Source organism: Chrysemys picta, chromosome 2 (genome assembly GCF_011386835.1).
Source record: "Chrysemys picta bellii isolate R12L10 chromosome 2, ASM1138683v2, whole genome shotgun sequence".
Taxonomy (NCBI): domain Eukaryota; kingdom Metazoa; phylum Chordata; order Testudines; family Emydidae; genus Chrysemys; species Chrysemys picta.
The window spans coordinates 78,266,840-78,275,048 of record NC_088792.1 but is presented as its reverse complement, the minus strand read 5'-3'; the positions used below and the strand labels follow the sequence as shown (position 1 = coordinate 78,275,048).

The 8,209-nt window shown below is 42.9% G+C and overlaps 1 long non-coding RNA gene across 1 annotated transcript; it reads left to right on the top strand.

Moving 5' to 3' along the window:
• The first annotated feature begins 5,029 nt into the window (after positions 1 to 5,029).
• On the top strand, positions 5,030 to 7,696 carry LOC135981363 (uncharacterized). Its single transcript, XR_010598350.1, has 2 exons — positions 5,030 to 5,157; positions 7,519 to 7,696. It is a non-coding gene; the product is annotated as an uncharacterized LOC135981363 (long non-coding RNA).
• Positions 7,697 to 8,209: the final 513 nt, after the last annotated feature.

Genomic DNA, 8,209 nt, shown 5'->3' with positions numbered 1-8,209 from the left:
TTTATCAGCCAAAATGGGAATTAGCATCAGTGTTCAGCACATTGTTCACATTCCCTAAGTAAGACAACACTCACTAAACTGTGGACTAAACCAAATCCCCATGCAGTTTCCTGAAGACTATATATAGCTCTAGAGCCAAAGGTTTAGGATCACTGACTGTTACAGTGTTTTAGGACCCTATGTACAGGGGCAGGGTGTTTCTGCTGACTTATCTTGGCATCCAGACCAGGTGCATTGTCATCAGATCCAATAATCATAGAAATGAGAGATGTAGAGCTGGAAGTCACTCACAGTCCAGACTCAGACTTTAAGGTCAGAAGGGAGCATCATGATAATCTAGTCTGACCTCCTGCACCCTGTAGGCCACAGAACCTCACCCACTCATTCCTGTAGTTGGCACCATAGCCTCTATCTGAGTTACTGAAGTCTTCAGATCTTGATTTAAAGACTTCAAGTTACAGAGACTCCACCATTTACTCTAGTTCAGACCAGGGAGAGATGTGTACCCCATGCTGCAGAGGAAGGTGAAAAATCCACAGGGTCTCTGCCAAATTGACCTTGGGAAAAATACCTTCCCAACCCCAAATATGATGATCAGTTAGACCCTGAGTATGTGGGCAAGAGTCATCAGCTAAACACCTGGGAAAGAATTCTCTGTAGTAACTCAGAATCTCCCCCTCTATTGTCCATCTCTGCCATTGGAGATATTTACTAATAGCAGTCACAGATGGGCCATATGCCACTGTAATCAATTTCATCATACCATCCCTGTCCATAAACTTATCAACCTCAGTTTTGAAACAAGTTAGGTTTTTTTTGTCCACACTACTCCCCTTGCCTGCTTGGAAGGCTGTTCCAGAACCTCAGCCCTCACATGGGTAGAAAATTTCATGTAATTTCAAACCTAAACTTGTTGATGGTCAGTTTATATCCATTAATTCTTGTGCCAACACTGACCCTTAACTTAAAAAACTCCTCTCATTCCCTGGTGTTTATCTCTCTGATGTATTTATAGAGAACAATCATATCTCCCCTCAGGCTTCGTTTTGTTAGGCTAAACAGGCCAGGCTCCTTAAGTTTTCTCTCCTAAGGTAGGTTTCCATTCCTCTGATCATAGTAGTAGCCCTTCTCTGCACGGTTCCAGTTTGAATTCATCTTTCTCAAACATGGGAGACCAGAATTGCACACAGTATTCCAGATGAAGTCTCACCAGTGCCTTATATAATGGTAAAAACACTTCCCTATCTCTACTGGAAATACGCTGTGTGATGCATCCTAGGATTGCATTAGCCTTTTTCACAGCTACCACATATTGATGGTTTATATTCATCCTGGGATGGACCAATTCACCCACGTCTTTCTCCTCCTCTGTTGATTCCAACTGATACATCCTCAGCTTGTATAAAAAATTCTTATTAGACTCTGAGTGCATAACCTGAAGAAATTATCAAGTCCAGCCCCCTGTGCTGTAACAGGACCAAGTAAACCTAGACCATCCCTGGCTCCAGGTGTTTGTCCAGCTTATTTTTAAAAACTTCCAATGATGGGAATTCCACAACCTGCTTTGGAAGCCTATTCCAGAGCTGAACTACCCTTATAGTTAGAAAGTTTTTCCTAAGGTCTAACCTAAATCTCCCTTGCTGAAGATTAAGCCCATTACTTCTTGTCCTACCTTCAGTGAACATGGAGAACAATTGATCACTGTCCTCTTTATAACAGCCTTTAACATATTTGAAGACTATTATCAGATCCCCTTCAGTCTTCTTTTCTCAAGACTAAACAAGCCTGATTTTTTAACCTTTCCTCATGGATCAGATTTTCTAAACCTTTTATCAGTTTTGTTCCTCTCATCTGGACTCTCTCCATTTTGTCCACATCTTTCCTAAAGTGTGGCATGCAGAACTGGACATGGTACTCCAGCTGAGGCCTAACCAATCCCAAATAGAGTGGAACACTTACCTTCTGTGTCTTGACTATGACCCTGTTAATACACACCACAAAGATATTAGCTTTTTTCACAACTGCATCCATTGTTGACTCATATTCAACTTGTAATCCTCTATAACCCAGATCCTTTTCAGCAGTACTACTACCTAGCCAGTTATTCCCCATTTTGTAGTTGTGCATTTCATTTTTCCTTCCTAAGTGAAGTACTTTTCAGTAGGCTTTTATTGAATTTCATCTTGCTGAATTCAGACGAGTTCTCCAATTTGTCAAGCTCATTTTGAATTCTCATTCTGTCCTTCAAAGTGCATGCAACCCCTTCCAGTTTGGTGTCATCTGCAAATTCTATAAGCATACTCTCCATTTCATTATCTAAGTCATTAATGAAGATATTGTATAGTACCAGACCCAGAACCAACCCTTGCAGGACCCTACTAGATATGCTCTCCCAGTTGGACAGCGAACCATTGATAACTACTTTTTGAGTACGGTCTTTAAATCATCTGTGCATCCACCTTATAGTAATTTTGTCTACACCACATTTCCCTAGTTAGCTTATGAGAATGTCATGTGGGACTCTCTCAAAACCCTTACTAAAATCAAGATATATCACATCTACTGCTTCCTCACTACCCACTAGGCCGGTAACTATGTCAAAGAAGGACAGAGTTTGGGTGTGGCATGATTTGACAAATCCATGCTGGTTAGTCCTTATAACCTCACCTCTCGTTCAGAAGTTCTCAAAGATAATTGCTAACAGTTCTGAGATTGTTTCAGCTAGTTCTGTAAGTACTCTAAGATGAAATTCATCAGGCCCTACTGACTTGAATACATCTAATTTATCTAAATATTATTTAATTCGTTCTTCCCCCTTGTTAATATCAATTGTGTGGAGTATCTGGGCACCATTAAACTTTTTAGTGAAGAGTGAGGCTAAGTAGGCATTAAACATCTCATCTTTCTTGATGCCTCAATTATTAGCTCTCCTTCCTGTTAAGTAGAGGACCTATGCTTTCCTTCATTTTCTCTTTCTCCTAATGCATTTAAGGAACCGCTTCTTATTGCCTTTTATGCCCCTTGTAGGAGCATAAAACTCATTTTGTGCCTTAGCCTGTCTGATTTTGTTCCTACGTGCTTGTGCTATTCTTTTGTACTTCTCCTTAGTAATTTCTCCATGTTTCTACTTTTTGTAGGATTTCTTTTTGATTTTCAGGTCAATAAAGAACTCTTGATGGAGCCATATTGGCCTCATACTATTCTTCCTATCTTTCCTTCGCATTGGGATAATTTAATACAATAATCATGTATATCAATAATAATTATATAACACTTAATGGGTTTGATTTTTCTCTTCCATATGTAAATGAAAAATAATTCCATTTAAGTCAATGGCATTGCAGAGTTATGAAACTGGTTTAACTGCACAGCGAATAAGGCCCTAAAGCTTCTATGTGCAATATAAGTATTAAGTAATTGATCTAAGTAATCTAAGTAAGTGCAGTATGTGCAACCATGTTGCAGTTAATACAGTAACTCCCCACTTAAAGTCGTCCCAGTTAATGTTGTTTCGTTGTTATGTTGCTGATCAATTAGGGAACACGCGTGTTTAAAGTTGCGCAATGCCTTTTAATGTCGTTTGGCAGCTGCCTGCTTTGTCCACTGCTTGCAGAAAGAGCAGCCCATTGCAGCTAGCTGGTGGGGGCTTGTAACCAGGGTGGACCAGCAGCCCCCCATCAGCTCCCCACTCCCCTACGTTCCCTGTGCTACAGCCACCCAGCAGGCTATCAATCGGCAGTTCAGCTGTCCCTCCCCCCACTGCCATGTGCTGCTCCTGCCCTCAGCCTTGGAGCTGCTCCCAGAGACTCCTGCTTGCTGTGCACAGGAGGAAGGGGGGGCTAATGTCAGGGTGTCCCTCTCCCCCTGCTCCTGCACCCTGCTTACCCCTTCTCCATATAGAGCAAGGAGGGGACACAGACGGAGAGAGACAGAAAGAGTTTGGGGCAGCAGCTGCTGTCTCAACTTCCTGATCCACTTAAAAAGACAATGCACTTAAGAGTGGGTCAGCTTACTTAAAGGGGCAGTGTGCATCTCTCTCTCTCTCCCACACACAAGGTGTGTGTCTGTCTCTGTCTGCTATGCTGTCTCCCCTCCCTCCTGTTCGTGCTGCCTTGATGAGAGGCTACATTAACAACAACGTATTAACCCTTGAGGGCTCAGCGGAGTGCTAGTACATCATTTAGCAGTAAAGCATTCCCTGGGAAATATCCCTCCCTCTTCCACCCTCTAACTTCACCACTTCAACCAAGCTTCACAATCATCATAGCTGTGAACAGTATTAAATGGTTTGTTTAAAATGTATACTGTGTGTATATCTATATCATATATAGTTTTTTGTCTGGTGAAAAAAATTTCCCTGGAACCTAACCCCCCCATTTACATTAATTCTTACAGGGAAATTGGATTTGCTTAACATCGTTTCGCTTAAAGTCACATTTTTCAGGAACATAACTACAACGTTAAGCAAGGAGTTACTGTAGATTAAATTTCCTACCAAAATATCATGGGCTGGATTCTGGGTAAATTCACTGTGTATATCCAGAGCAAATCCACTCCAGATTGACATTGATATAACTGAAATTAGAATCTGGCCCCAAATGTTTGAATCTCAAACAAACATGTAAGTAGCAGATCATCGAAGGAAGACATTTTATGGTTCATTTGCCTCTCACCTGTCCCAGCAATAAAATGTGTGTCTGTCAAGAGCTGGGGGAAGGAAAAGGAAAGCCTCTGACCTGCATAGATTCCGGGTCCAGACAACAGCCAGGAGAACTTGTGTCTGAGAGGTGTGACAGGGTCCGGTCAGATGGCTACAGTAGAGTGTTAGAAGGCAAATATATTAGTCCCAGATTAAGTAGATCCCTTTCCCCGGGTAAGGTAACAGGGGCAGTTCCAGAACAAGCAGGAACTTGCTGGAACCAACTAAGGCAGGCAGACTAATTAGGACACATGGAGCCAATTAAGAAGAAACTACTAGAATAAATTAGGACAGGCTAGCTAATCAGGGCACCTGAGTTAAAAAGGACCTCACTTCAGTTTGTAGTGTGCATGCAAGGAGCTAGGAGCAAGAGGCACTAGGAGCTGAGAGTGAGAAGGCATATTGCTGGAGGACTGAGGAGTACAAGCATTATCAGACACCAGGAGAAAGGTCCTGTGGTGAGGATAAAGAAGGTGTTGGGAGGAGGCCATGGGGAAGTAGCCCAGGGAGTTGTAGCTGTTGTGCAGCTGTACCAGGAGGCACTCTAGACAGCTGCAGTCCACAGGGCCCTGGGCTGGAACCCAGAGTAGAGGGTGGGCCTGGGTTCCCCCCAAACCTCACAACTCCTGATCAGAAACAGGAGGAATTGACCTGGACTGTGACTTCTACCAGAGGGGAAGGTCTCTGGGCTGTTTCCTGACCCACATGGTGAATCTCTGAGGCAAGCAAATCTGCCAATAAGCACAGGACCCACCAAGGTAGAGGAGGAACTTTGTCACAGAGGGGTTAAGTTAGGCTCTGTTCAAGTCTGTCATCTTACTGGGCAGTCTTTTGGTGATGGCTGTTGAGGATTGGAGAGTTGGATGTTAATCATAGTTTCTGGTTCACTGAATTATCCTGTAATGACATTAGCACATATTTTACATTCTGTGTGCAGGATACTGTCCTTCCCTTATTTGTTGCTCAGAACCAGTGAAGAGATAAGAACTGATGCTTGAAAATAATACAGTGCTATGACCCAGCTAGGATATAAGTAAGACAGTCTTATTGGGTGCAGAGAATCCAGCAGCGTGAAGTGTTTTTGCCTTGTCCAGCTGGTGTCCTGCACTCTCCAATGCAATTCAAAACACAAAGCTGCTTCTAGACAGCATTGCTTTGTTATTCACTTGACTTTACGAGCCTTGTCACAGTTAATTGGATTTGTGACGTGTTCAGATGTTTATTTCTTGACTCCTCTGTCCTTTCCCCTTCATGACACACATGCATGTAGAAACTACAGTAGACAAAATGTCACATGTGATTTAACACAGGACCTAAAAAGATGCAGCCATGCATGGATGTGCAGTGAAAACTTTAAAATGTACACGGCGCTGCATACTTAAAATATTTAATTCTGATACATATAAATATATTTTTCACTTTGCTTCTATTTGTTAATATTTGTACATGTGACATTGTCCTTTTATTTAATTATATCCAGGGTTATCCAGGCACTCAAATACGAACTTTCTTGATCATTTTGGACATCGTTACCATCCTGCCTGTCATTCTGGCCTGTAATCTAGGCATCATCTTCAACTCAGACCTCTCTCTAGGTCTTCAAATCCATGCTATGTCTAAGGGCTTGTCTTCACTAAGGGGTAAGTCGACCTAAATTACGCTACTCCCGCTATGTTATTCGACATAGCTTAAGTTGACTTGCTCTGGTGTCTTCACTGTGCTACATCAATGGGAGATGCTCTCCGGTCAACTTATCTTACTCTTTTTGGAGAGGTGGAGTACCAGGGTCGACCGGAGAGCGCTCTGCCATCAATTTAGGGACACCTGCTGCGTTGATTGCAGCAACATGGAGCTCCCCAGTAATGAAGACAAGCCCTAAGTCTTGCTGATTCTTTCTGCATTCCTTCTCTGAGAGATGGCCTTGCTTATCCATCCACAAAGTAAAATCCTCATCCAAGCTTTCATCATCTTGCATCTCAATGACTGCAACTTTCTCCCCCCGGCCTTGAAAAATGCAATCTTGCCCCGCTCACATCCATTCAGAATACTGCTGCAATAATCATTTTCCTAGCCTGTTGCTTTGACCGTTACCCACTCTCTTTCCATTCCTCCACTGGCTCTCCTTTCTTTATTGCATCAAACATGTTTGTATTCACTTTCAAGGCCTTTCATGGTCAATCCCCACCCTTCCTATCATCTCTCATTGGCTGTTGAGCTGTGGATACCTGCCTCTGATCACCCACTTGTTAAATTTTAAAACAAACACCTTCATGCTTTCTCCCACACCGCTGCACACTCTTGAGGAGCTCCCCATAAACATCTGCAAAGCTACCTCATTATCCACCTTCAAATCCCTCATCAAAACTCTCCTTTGCTGTGATGCCTATAAAAAACAATTAGGCTGATAGTATGCTGAAACTACTGCCTATCACAGTGACCAGTACTGTCTCATTGTTTACTTGTGCTCCCTCTCTCTATAGCCATTTGTTGTCTCGTGTCTGACACTTATATTTTAGGATCATTGGGGGGCAGAGGCTGTCTTTTTGTTCGGTGTTTGTGCAGCACCAGCTCAATGGGGTCCTGGTCCACGACAGTAATATGGTAATACAAAAAATAATCTATATAATCATCACTTTGTGTCGTTCCAAAGCCTAGAATTTCTGCAGAGTCAGTGTGAAGTGATGGAAACAGTACAAGCATGGTTGAGGGATCTCTTTATTTTAGACTATCACCATATTCAATCATTACTGGGATTGGTGGTCTGTTACCATCCAAGTTTTAATTTCTCAACCATTTTTTGTTTTTTTTTAACCCACAAGACTTTGGTTCCTCCCCCGGTAGGGGTTTGTGCCAGTCGGAAGAAGCCTCCGCTCCGAGCGTCTCTGAGAGCGTCGCCTGGTCCTCTGCAGGAGCTGCCCGGTTAGGTCCTTCTCCTTCGGCGGCCAGCCCAGACTGAGCTGAGTTCCCTCCTTTTATACTCACGGAGCATTTGGAGCATGTCCAGTATGGGCGGGGCGGGACTTCCGTTGACAAAGCTACCTGTCTGTCACTTCCGGGATTAGTGCGGGGCAGAGCTGCCCCGTCACACTGTGTACAAGTGACCACATGAAGTCCTGTAAAGGAAAAAGTCATGAAGGAGGGGGGGAAATGCACTGACATCTACATACCGTAGGAAATCACTAGCAGATGTTCTAGACAGCAGTCCTTCAGAAGTGTACAATGTTATAAATACCCATGTATCTGGTTACTAAATGTTTCAGACAGACTGAAAATCCATGGCTATCCCATAAGAACTAGTCCATACATGAGAGCTTAGTGACACAACCAACGTGACAGTCATAATGGATGTAGCAAGACCCTGTGCAGATTCTATATTGTCTGGGGTTAGAACAATACTGAGTCATGCTTGTTACCAACACACCATCCATTCATGTATTTAATCAATGTACACAAAGGGCTATACAGACCCATGTGTGTGTTTCTAACAATGTATGTTACCATTCCTTCATA